This window comes from Ambystoma mexicanum, chromosome 9, assembly GCF_040938575.1.
Source record: "Ambystoma mexicanum isolate Mex_15411 chromosome 9, UKY_AmexF1_1, whole genome shotgun sequence".
Lineage (NCBI taxonomy): Eukaryota > Metazoa > Chordata > Amphibia > Caudata > Ambystomatidae > Ambystoma > Ambystoma mexicanum.
The window spans coordinates 1,327,525,702-1,327,538,784 of NC_090931.1; the positions used below are offsets into that span (position 1 = coordinate 1,327,525,702).

The 13,083-nt window shown below is 47.6% G+C and overlaps 1 long non-coding RNA gene across 1 annotated transcript; it reads right to left on the reverse strand.

Annotated features, from left to right (window-relative positions):
• Positions 1 to 3,928: 3,928 nt before the first annotated feature.
• Positions 3,929 to 9,234, reverse strand: LOC138489111 (uncharacterized). The gene is made up of 2 exons (XR_011274752.1): positions 9,136 to 9,234; positions 3,929 to 4,348 (listed from the first exon to the last, which is right to left on the reverse strand). It is a non-coding gene; the product is annotated as an uncharacterized lncRNA (long non-coding RNA).
• Positions 9,235 to 13,083: the final 3,849 nt, after the last annotated feature.

A 13,083-nucleotide genomic window follows, 5' to 3' on the forward strand; every position in this document is an offset into this window, starting at 1 on the left:
GAGACATGGACAGATCTTTCGACAAGAATAGAAGGTCGACCAACCAGGTCGAGGAAAAAGCCCCACCGCCTCATTGAGGAAATGAGCTAAGTTGGACTTAAAGTTTAGTAACGGGGGGATGTGATGTCCTCACTTCCTTATCTAAGGACGACAGTCCTCTGTTTATGTTTGATCCGCGGGCTGCGACCCGCGTATGTTGAGGGGCGGGGTTACCGCCCAGAGGTTAGTCTAACGCATGGTCTTCAAGAATAAAGACGTGTTGCACCCCAGCTCCTTGTGCCGACTCTTCTTGCTGGTATGCACGTATGAAAGGGCGACACTTGAGTACGAGCGTGAGGAGGTCCACGATCGACTACATCACATCCATATGAATACATTTGTTCCACGCTTGCATTAAGATGTCATACAGCCGTGAAATAAAACGCAATGCCAAGACATAGGAGGAATGCACATTGGTGATATTATCCATTCCCGTCTTCACTGCATTAAAATAGATAGGGGAAAATCAGGCTTCAAAAGCATTATGTCTTGCTTCTACGTCCTGATTTACCACTTTGCCTAATTTAAAATGAGGCTGTTTATTGCTGTTTATGTTTGAAATATTTTAAAATGTCTTTGGGCTATGCTCTGCTCAGCCAGTCAAATTGTTTTAATCGATTTTTAATTCTTATCCTGTTCTGTTTAAAATAATATTGGTGAGGCTAGTATGGAGGACTGTAGTATCTATCACTAGATAAAAAGCATACATACCAAGATTCCTGTACTCTATTTGGGAGTTGCTTATCCAGTCCTGTTTCGTGTTTGCAGTCTGGCACTTGTGATACTTGATCTCCCCATTATAAATCCAGGGTTACAGTAAATAAAGAAAGCTGACCTGCACAAGCCCCTGAATAAACTGGGATATGTTGGCATCTACAAAGAAGCACATTATGGTTATTTGAATTTTGGCTATGGAGCATTTTTCATTTAGTAACATGGGAGACACTGGGCCTCATTACGAGTAATGTGCAAAAAGTCTGGTGTTATCATGATGGTGGTCCCACCGGTTCCCGCAACGTGGACTGCTGGAAACAAGGTTGCATTACGCCTTGATGGGCGCGCGCATCCTGGATTTGCTGAACCGGTGGGACCGCCATCACAGTAACACCAGCGGAGATGGCCGCACCGGCACCAAGGTGGGTGGTACATCCACTTCCGCCACGTGCATGCAGGATGTAGCGGCACCTGGGAAACACCAGAACCAGAAATTATGTGATCGCCGGAACCGGAAAGAGGCCAGTGGCCATTTTAAAACTCACAATCCATTCTAATCTGCCTGGTCTGGAAGTCATTCACCCTTATTGAGTGCTGGAACCTAGTGAGGAAGATGACATCACACATCCTACAAACACGCCAGCGCAAGCCACGCTTCGTAGAGGCAGAGCTGAACATGCTTTCCGACTGCATAGTTGAGCATTCCGGGGACCTCTTCTCGCCAGACCAGCGCCTCAGCACACATCTGAGGAGAAAGGTCATGTGGGAGGAAGTGGCACAGAAGGTGACTGCCGTGGGTACAACCCCACGTAGTGTGAAGGACTGCCACAAGAAGTGGGAAGACCTCCGCTTGAGGGTAAGTAACATCATTGCAGCACATCGCAGACACTCCACGTCCACAGTCGGCAGACCATCCTCCCCACTGAAACTGCTGCCTTGGGAGGAGAGGTGCAGCAGTGTGTTGCATATGGAGTGGATAGAGGGAGTCAGTGCAGCGGAGGCCGGAGCTGGGACACCTGGCGAGGCCGTTGAGTACACAAAGCGCCCCAATTTTTAAACCACTCGCCTGCCCACCCTGCCCCCGTACCACCACTGCACTGAAATGGCCTTAGTACTGGCCACATCACCCATATCTGAGCCAGCACTAGCATTGCCACCCACCAATTTGAAATTGTGCAAAGCAAGTCACATGCTCTGCCTTTCTTGCATGCCCCATAACGGGCCACATCATGAGTGTGGCAGTCCCGAAACAAGGTTGCCTGTAAGGTCACCAGCACACTTGTTACTGCACTGGCACACTCATCATGAGGACCCATCACACTGGCTCCCAGGGCCGCACAGCCCAACAGGCATGTCCTTGGCGGGTGCAGCAGCCCCAGCAGTCTGAGCTGGCATAGAAGCACCGGCATCGCTAGCAAAGCTGCTGGTGTCTCAAACTCACCATTCCCATGGAGTCGCATGAGACTCCATGGGGATGGGGACTCTCCAAGTCTGCCACCTGAACACCTGCGTTGCTGTGACTACCAATGGCCCTGTTGCACGGGGAAGTCAGGCGGCAGATCCACAGTTACAGGACAGCCACACCCCACCCGATGCACCAGCGGAATACGGCCAACCACTCAATGAGGTGCTGTATCATCTGCACACTGCATCACACACACACCCTACACACGCACACACACTGCAGGCACCCCCATACACACCTGCTGATCCATACATTCTCAAAGAATAACTCATAGCGACACATCAACATGTCAAAACAGACATGCCGAAACAATGTATGAAAAAGTACCAAACACCCCCCACTCCAGATTCTACGATTGGTGCAATATATTCCAACTCCAGTCCTAGAATATGTGGCCAAAGTACCAGATAGTGCATTTAAAAAAGTCGTCATATAAGTGTCACCATATAAATGTGTCATAATAAAATGTACAACATGTACACTGTATACCCACACCTCCATGATCACCATGTTACATGTAACTGTCCAATTGGTAGCCATGCTGGTCACTCACATCATGCCTTTCATTAACCCACAGGCACATTATCTGACACCGATGGTGGACAACCGGACACTTCGAGAGGCACCAGACCTGCAAGGCGAACGAGACGACATCCATCCACATCCCGAGACACTTCCACTACCACGTGACTGCCACCGTCGAACAGGCAGCTCCAGTGGAGGACCCCCCAGTTGCCACCGTCCAATAGGCACTTCCCATGGAGGACACCCCAGTTGCCACAGTCCAACAGGCAGCTCCCGTGGAGGACACCCCGCTGCCACAGTAACAGGCAGTGGGCACTGTACACATATTTCCCACAAGGGCAATAGCACGGGGTGGCCACAACCCCCACCCCAGCAGCCAATCTAACATGTCACTGACTCCAGTGATGGGGGTGCAGCAGGCGAGGCCGGTGTCGACATGGGGGATGACACAGACCACATCCCGGATGTGCCGGATGCATTCAGCCCCATTGGCATGTACAGCCCCCAGGGCTCTCCCTTCCCTGCATCATGGTAATGGACGGGTGTCTGAGACGCATGGAGGAACAGCAGGACGCCCTGACTGCCCTGGTGCAGCAGCACCTAGAGGAGGCCCGCCTCACGAGGGAGAGCACACACGCCACAGGATGTCGCACTGCTCGTGCAATTGGGTGGTCAACTGTTGCCATAGTTTGGTTGGCCAGGAGGGTCTGTGAAGGGAACAGCGTGGTATTCGCAATAGTGGAGACAATGGCACTGGCCCTCCAGGCATGCATGGACAGACGGGGCAGCGGGCAGACACTGTCGGCCTCCACCAGTACCATGCCCGCGAGATCGCAACAGGAATCCCCAAGGAGGCAATCCATGCTCCTGTCAGGCACAATGCCCAGTTCGGGCCATGTTGCGAGGCATGGGCGCAAGTAGGGCTGCCTGATCCAGATGGCATGGATGTCACATGGCCAGGTAACTCCTGGAATACGTGTGACTAGTTGGGAAGTGGGTGGGGGGAGGGATACTTGGGGAGAGGGGGATAGTTGGGGAGGGTGTTTTTGGCCACATGCAGTTACGTTACTTGAGTTTAAATACACAAATCACGACTGCACATTCCTTCTTATTGTCAGTATAATGACTAATCCCCCACACTAACGTGAGATGGGGGTTTAGATTCTATTAAAGACAAGGAGGCGATTATTATGCATTACAATCTTTACTCTGAAACCACAGCAGCAAAGAAAAAACTTTTACAAACAAAAAAGTTTCAACAACAGAACTAGATAAAGTTCAATGTCAATGCATGGGGAACTCCCCAAACCATCATGGAGGATAGGTCATACCCTGCAGGGGACCAATGAGCAGGGACCCTCCTTTATATATGTCCATTACTCTAACGCCAACCCCTCTTTCTGCAGCTGACTTGCACCAGACGCCCAATGGAACGGTTGAACTGCGTAGCGCAGAGAAAAAGGATCCAGCGAAACCGGAGATCTCAACCTTTCCGCAGCCTGAAGCAATGAAGAAGTTCTTCTGGATAGGACTTCTCACCCGAAATCACGCACTCCAGAACTTGTAACTGCGATCCACACTCCTGAGCAGAACCTCAACTCGTACCTGTAAGAACAACAAGCAAGAAGGGTGGGTGGTTGGGAAGAACAACAAACCAAAGAATGTTCTCACTTGAACCACCTGTGTACATGCGTATCACAATTGTCATATCATATCATATCATATCCAGGGTGGGTGGGAGGGATAATAATCGCCTCCTTGTCTTTAATAGAATCTAAACCCCCATCTCACGTTAGTGTGGGGGATTAGTCATTCTATGACAAGACAGGAGGCTCATATTATGCAAGTTCAAAGCCCTTGCATCTCATTAGTAAGTACAAAATGATCCAATATAATAGATAATATAATAAAATTAAAGGAAAGGTAACATTTTTTTAAATGCTTTCATTAAATCAATCTGTTGACCAATCAGAGAATTGCCCAAGACTAGGTTGCCCGAAAAGCTGTCTTATAAGGCAAAGTCAAATCCACTGCAAGAAAAACAGGAATGTGCCAAATCCAGCGTTCCTTACAGGCCACCAAAACCAACTGGTTAAAAGAGGGGAAAACATTGAACAAAGTTTTCCTATACTAATAGGTTAGGACAAAACCATCTGAAATAAACACCTATGTTGTTCAATCAAATATTCAAAACACCTAAATTCGTACCATTTTTGGGGACCTAGAAAGCAAACCAATGAAAACAAACACCTAGCTCTCCTGGAGATAAAGAAAAGTACCCCATAGGGGTGAAAGTCTTATAGGTTCCATCCCATGCATTAAAGGAAGATATCGCATTAGAAACAGGGCATGTCACAGAACTACACTGGGGAACCAAGAGGGAAAGACAAATCTTCAAAAGGGTAAAATGGGAGTAAAAAATCATTTTTATAAATTTTGTAATAGGACAATCCATCCTGAGCGGAGCTGAAAAGCAATAGAATTAATCTACAATTGTCTTCAGACATATGTGTATACTAAGGAGGGAAGTCTTCTGGAGGCAGAAGCAGAATGGAAGAGAGGGCCCCACCTGAGAAGCTAAACCCGTCAAACCGCCAACACGGAGACCCTCAGACCTCCCGAACTCTTGAAGAAGGACTCTGCTACCATGACAAAAGGCAGATATTATAAACCTGATCCTTAAGAGGCCAAACTTGGCAAGAAGAAAAAATGTATCCGACATCCAATCACTACCATTATAGTGATATCTAAACTCCTTTGTAGGTATGCCTGGTGCTTGAACCTTGATCCCTCCTCCCTGGTGATAAATCCCCTAGCGGATCAAAAGTAACCGAAGGAGGACACCAAATTTCCAAAATCTTAGCAAGACTCTAAACTGCAAAGAACTGATCACTAAATGGTTAAACTGAAGGTGTACACCAGAAGAGGTCCAACCTATATTTCAGCCAATTTGCAGATCTTTGAAGCTCACAGCACCCTGAGCTGGCACCTTACTGCAAACAAACTCTTGTGAAAACCCCAAAGGTCCACCTGCCATGCAGGTGACTATGATAATCAAGTCATCAACCAAATATATATCCCAGCACTCTGGTAATCGTAGCGGCAGACACCGTCTGAAAGTTAATGTATAGACTCTGGAGCGCATCGTGATAGAGGGTCATAACGTGGATGGGGGATAGTATCACTCCCAGACCCCTCTATCCCACCAAGGGATATTGAGCCTTCCCAAAAGAGGAGAAACCTCCCCCACTTATCCAAAGGAAAAACCTTGCAATCCAGAAAGAAAACTACCCTGAGGACCACATTAAAGCCCCGCTTTACACCGTTAAGAGAAATAAATACCCACTAGCGCCTCTAACCAATCCCCTGACTGGACAGACTCCAGTTAACTTATTGAAATACCAGAGATTAGCACAAAGGAAAGTAACAGACGGGAGGGAAATGCTCAGTGCGAGTCTGCACTGGTCACCCGCCAGAACTCCTGTAAAAAGGAAAAAACTGAAACCATTGGATACTCCCAGAGGTGTAATATTATGATGCAATCTCCCCCAAGGATGGCAGGAAAACTGAAACCATTGGATACTCCCAGAGGCGTAATATTATGATGCAATCTCCCCCAAGGATGGCAGGAAGGGGAATGAGGGGGAAAGAACTCTGGATAATTATCAATGCCCTGTAAATGTAAGGTTGAGAAGAAATCTGGGACCACTGTCCCCTCAAACCCTGAGGTCTGAGTCACTGTATTCATGTGAGGCTGACTGGCCACTAAGGGAATCAGGGGAAGGAAAAACTAAGCACATTGTCCATAGCAAAACAGTACTTATACAGTACTACGAACCCTCAGGTATATGAGTGGTGCTTAACACTACTACGAGCGTTGTGTGGTGTGAGGTGTTCACTTATCGATCTCAGCAGGATAAAAGACTGATGTAGACCTTTCCAAAATTAGGAACCTGTATCAGAACGGTCAGCACGGATATGAAAACAGCACTCTAAAGAGGTTAAGCAACGCTCATGAGGGTACAGAAGCCTGCGTGTACTCCTCGAGCAGAGGAGAAGTTGCAACACACTGTTAGACTGTTAGCTGAACCATAGGCCAAGCTTTGGGAGGAAAAACATGAGGCAGGCGCCAGCAAGTTATTATTTGGCAACTCGTCTAACTGATACCATCAAGTGTTTCCAAACACTCCATCCAAGTAAAACATGGTTGCTCAACTTGTCATGTAAAAAACTGAACGGTTACCCTCGAGCTGACCCTGTCTCCACCAGAAACCAAAAGAATAAGGAATGTCCAATGGGACAAAAGTAGGGGAGAACAAACGTCCCCACTAAAGAGAGCCTTAAGCCCTACAGACCTCAATAGAGGCATAACGCATCATCTTTATTCTTCCTCATGTTGAGAGAAAATACTGTAGCTTAATCAGCACTGGTATTGGGTGGAGCAATTGAGGTCGGGAATCAAAACCTAAGGAAAGGACTGAGTTGTCCTGAAACTAACTAAGGTAAAGGGTGACAGAATTTTTAACTAAAAGATGAATGATGACACCAGATAGATGGTTAGAGAGGAAGGTACAACCCCATATGGGTCTGTTTACAACCACTTCCACACTCTTTTCTTTAAAGCACTTAATAAATAAAGAATATATAATATATGAAATATATATAAAATATCCAAAGAAGAGGGGTTACGCCCTCACAGGGGACCGAATCCCCGGCCCTTATATAAGCTGATACTCACTGAGCTTTCTGGGCCACTGACAATTCTGAAAAAACGCAAATGTGTTCCAGTCAACACTTAAACATATTGTTTATCAAAGCGTACACTGAGCAAGTGCACCTCAACTGCTCACCCCAGCAGGGTGAGGCAACCAAGAGTACACGAGGGAGCACCTCGCAGTAGGAACAAGGCGAAGCCTGAAACCGAGCAGGTTACTGCACGCCTACAAGACCAAACAATGGCGTCAGCCATATGCAGCACCTAAACAAAGCTGCCGACCTTAAGGAAGGAATACACTGAGCAAGTGCACCTCCAACTGCTCGCCCGAGCAGGGCGTGATAATCAGCAGTACACGAGGGGGTAACCTCGCATTAGAACTCAGGCGCAGAGCCTGAAACCGAGCAGGTTATGGTGCATGCCAGTTAAGGTAATTACCCAAGTTGCCCACTTTAAGGGAGGAAACACTGAGCAAGTGTACCTCAACTGCTCACCCTAGCAGGGTGTGGACACAGCCGTATACAAGGGGACCCCTCGCAGAAACCCCAGGCAACCTTGCCACCGAGCAGGTGACTGCACCTTTCCAGGGAAGATAACCCAAACAAAAGAAAACTGTCAAGTTGAAGGTAGGATACACTGAGCAAGTGCACCTCCAACTGCTCGCCCGAGCAGGGTGTGATAATCAGCAGTACACGAGGGGGTAACCTCGCAATAGAATCAGGCTGAACCTGAAACCGAACTTATGGCACCTACAGTGAAGGCAAAGCACATAACTTAAGAAATAAGTAAATGAATAAATAAACAAAGAAAATAAAATAAAACTGCAGACTGGCAGTGCATCGGGCTCTTGCGCTGGATGGTCAGACTTTGACCTAACAAACCCACAGTCTATCAGTAAACATTCTTTCTTTCCAGCACTAAAGGTAAGGAAATGTGTTGTGTCACCAGGGATACGAAATTACAAACATTTAACAAAACCACATTTTTACTATTAAAATGTTTGTGCTATAATCTTTCTGAAGAAGTCATGAACCGACCAAATGCCCATTAGGAAATCCCTGCTCAACTGAGCAAAAAAGGTGACAATCAAATACCTTCATTGTAAAATACAATTATTTAAAATATAACAATTAAAATATCTAATCTTGAAATATACAAATAAACATGCGCTGGTCTTCCTGCATGGGAGACCTGCAGCTCTATATTTGAGCTAACTTGGCTCAGTACTGAAACAGAGGCTTTTGTTACAAACATAAGCCACAGGGGCAGGCCGAACCCAAAGCCTGCAGCACCTGGAATCCCCAGGTGACCATAAATCTGTCAAGGGGCACGAATTCAAACAGGCGAAATGAAGAGGGAACAGTGTAAACAACACTGCTCTCGCGCACGCCGGGAGCGAGTTGATTAATGCACCAGAAACACCTGAGTTTACAAGCGCGAGAAATTTTTAAAGAAGAAATAAATTAGAGAGCTCCCTCGAACTCACAACCTCATGGACTGTAGTCCGAAATTCAACCATTGCACCACTGCTTCAGCTGAAACAGGAAGTATGAGCATAATACATATTTTCTTTTTGAAAGACACCAAAATGAAACCAACGGCTGCACGCGGCTATCCAGATACATTGTATCAAATACACAAATTCCTTTATAATAAAAGGTAATTAACACATATTTACCATATAAATAATATATGTCATATTCAAACTAATAAAGCCTACTACTGACAAACAATGTAAGACACAACTGAAAGGGGTGACTTAGCTCTGTGGTGTCAGCAGCAAAGAAAGAGGGGGTTGGCGTTAGAGTAATGGACATATATAAAGGAGGGTCCCTGCTCATTGGTCCCCTGCAGGGTATGACCTATCCTCCATGATGGTTTGGGGAGTTCCCCATGCATTGACATTGAACTTTATCTAGTTCTGTTGTTGAAACTTTTTTGTTTGTAAAAGTTTTTTCTTTGCTGCTGTGGTTTCAGAGTAAAGATTGTAATGCATAATATGAGCCTCCTGTCTTGTCATAGAATGTGTTTCATTTCATGTGCTCTGCAGTTTGCGTCACTAGTCCTACACCTTGTGGCTATGAGAAGTGTTAAATAATAGTGATGGATGAGTGCATCACGGCCATCCATGCACACCCGGCGGGGTCGCAATGGCATCTCGTCATCGTTGTCATCGCCATCATCCTCCTCAGCAGGGTCCATGTCCGGGGGCAGTGGAATGTTGCGTCTTATACACATGTTGTGCAACATTGCACAGCCCAGGACGGTCTGGCCCACCTTAATGGTGCTGTACATAAGGGCACCACTCGATCTGCTGAGGCAGCAGAACCTTGCCTTAAGAAACCCAAATGTCCGCTCAATAGTGCCCCGTGTCTGTATATATGCACGGTTGTAGGCCTCTTCGTGCATGCCCGGTGGTCGTCTGACGGGTCTCATCAGATATTGGCGTGATGGGGAACCCGGCATCACCTGCATGGGAGGGACAGAAGGGGGATGCAATTATTGTGGTGCCACTGTCATGTCAGTGAAATGTGCATTGACTCATTTCACAAATACCAAGGCACAAGACATAGCAAATACCACAAATAACCCAAGTGACTGGTGCAATGTCATACATTATGGCATATCCCAATTCAAATGGTTGGTCAGTCATTTGATCTGAGAATGATCTGCGTGCTCACTGTCTGCAGTCATACATGGAAATGGTCCAGAATGCTGCTACATGTACCTATGTTGGTATGAATACAAAGGTTCGTGGCTACCTACCAGGAGCCTTGTATCTGGTATGATGCTACAAATCAGGCTGCCACAGCGCCCGAGAGGTCTGACCCTGCTGGGCGTTGTGGCCCCAGTAGGCAGTGTGCTCATTGGAGCACCAGCAACGTTACCAACGGTGCCGATCCTCCCGTGTCCACATTTCCATTGCGTACTATGGGACTCCATGGTAAGGGGGACTTTGATTTTTCTGGCACCTTGCTTTCCAGGCCGCCGGGCCTGCAATGACCCAGTGGCACCGAGACGGATGGTGCCGGAAAAACATTACGAGCTTGACGGCAACTCACAGGGTGCACCAGCAGGGTTACCGCTGGGCTCGTAATGAGGCCCATTGTGATGTGCATCGATTTGCGATATGGGTCCATGCGTGCAGTGATACGTTTCTCGTTGATCACTCATGATGCAGCATGTGTGTGATTGTCAATCATTGTCAATATTGGGTACTGTTTGAGGTGGGTGTATGCACTTTAATGTGCAATTGGGGCTTGATGTACAGTTGTGTTAGGGATGGCGGGATGTTGATTGGCATAGCGACAATTGCTTTTGGTCTCTCTGTACGGTTGTCGACTGGGTGGTTTGGAGTCACTTTTCCATCACTGATTCTCACATGCCTTGGCATGTTGGCCTATGCCTTCTGACCCTCCTATGCCCTTTACGTGAGCCCATACTGTGTCCATTTACATGGCATACATTGGTCATCACTACCATTCATTCCTGTGTGCCACATTCTGGTTTGCATTTGTGTCACATGCATATGGGTATGTGCTCCTGTGACAGGCATGTGTACTGGCTACATCCTGTGGGGTTCACTGCTGGTGGTGAGTAGGATTGCATTAATTTGACTTGTCTGTGATGCATGCGGCGGGGGATGTGTCCAGTCTTATTGCAGGGATTTGTGCAAATGGTGTGATACATTCTGGTACATGTGGTACTTTTGAGATGACTCTGCCTTCACAATGATTGGGATTGGGTGTGATCCGTCTGCCCATTTGATACATGCGTTCCATGCCATTCAACTCAAGGATGCTATTTGTATGTATTAGGTTGCATTAAGCACATGCTCTTGTGCCTGTGTATGTACCCCCCCCACTACACAGAGCTCATGCATTGGTCAGTCTACTCACCCAACAACCAGGTACACTGTGGTGAGTGCAAATTAATCCCCTGTCCCCACTACACCGAACTCATGCATTGGTCAGACTACTTGCCCAACAGCCAAATGCGCTCGCTGGTGTACTGTGCCATGTACCCTGGCAGCGTGGAGTTCCTCAGTACCATTGCGTCATGGGTAGATCCCGGAAACCGAGCACAACAATGGGCGATGAGGTGTTCAGCATCACAGACCATCTGCACATTTAGGGAGTGGTATAGTTTCCGGTTTCGGTACACTACCTCAATTGCATGTCTATCCACCAGCCCCACATGGGTGCAATCCAATGCACCAATGACGTTGGGCATGCCTGCCAGGGCATGGAAGGTGGCTTTGGTAGCATTCACCTGGGCAGGGATTCAGGGTAGGGCAATGTGGTCTTCCACATGGCATAGCAGTGAATCAAGGACCTGGAAGCTCACACACGGTATGTTGGTAGGTGCTGGTTGCCAGGAAATGCAGTACCGACACTACCTTCAGCAAGCTGGGGGGGATTGCAGTCTGTATGTTTATCAGGCTGGCTAAGTCATGTATCAGAGTGACAATTGAGGTTATGGTCTCCCTGTCAAGCTGGTATGGGGTGTGTATTTGGCTTGGGGTCAGGTTCCAGGACGTGGCCCTGATACGGGGTATTGGTGGCTGCCTGCGGGGTGCTGCTTGCTGGCCATTGATGTTCTGTATGGCCCTCTGGGTCTTCATTCACCTCCTGCACCTCTGCCGCCTCCTCTCCCTCTCTGCTTCGGCTTCTTCTATTTCTCCTTGCAGGGCCCCCAGCCCAATTGCTGCTACTGCAACCGCCAGCATGGTTGTGTTGGGAGGGGGGTTGGGTGTGGGTGTGGTCCTTTTCTACATTCCCAGTGGTCAATGGTGTGCAGCTGGGCTGATTATGGGCACCTGGGGCCTGTTGCTGCACACCTGGCACTGTTTAATGCTTGGTCCGCGGTGCGGGTATTACAGGTGCGAACTTCACTGTGCTAACACCCTTTTTATGGGGGTTGTTTCCATGTACTCGGTACTTGGAATGTGCCCGTATTACTGCCGTGCCAGTGCTTGAGGCACGTCCGGCGGCACATTCTGCTGTTTACGTTCATGGTACTGCCGGATGTGGTAGCACTGTGGCTGTGAGTTTGCAGTAACAGTGTTTCCGCCATCGTGACTCGTGATGTGCCGGTCTGGTAAACGGTACCGGATTGGTTCTACCCGCACCGCTCTTTCTGGACCAGCATGTTTGGAATGAGGTCCACTGTCTGGAAAGTTTCCACCCCATTCATCCTTAGAATACTGACCTTTTCTGGTCACTCATGCCATCTGTGTCCCCATGCTTTGGGTGGGGAAGATCATCTGCCACATACTGGCCCTGTGTTGAAGCTGCAGGAGGAACATGTGGACTTGCACATCTATGCAGCTGGTTTCTCTTCTTGGAGGCAAATCACCTTTGTCAATGTCTTACAAATTTATTGTCCACATGCACCACCTTTACCCAGAGCTGTCATTCTTCCACAATTCATGCGTGAGTAATTTGAGTCCTGTTTTGTTTCTTAGCACACCAAGACCTGCAGACCTGAATTTAATATGGCAAAAACCAAACAACAAGTCCCAAAATGAAAAAAATAAAACAAAAACTAGATAACCTACGCCCCCACCAGCTAATTTTGGGTGGAGAGGGAAAATGAAGCTCATTCCGGCATGAACACTTTTCAA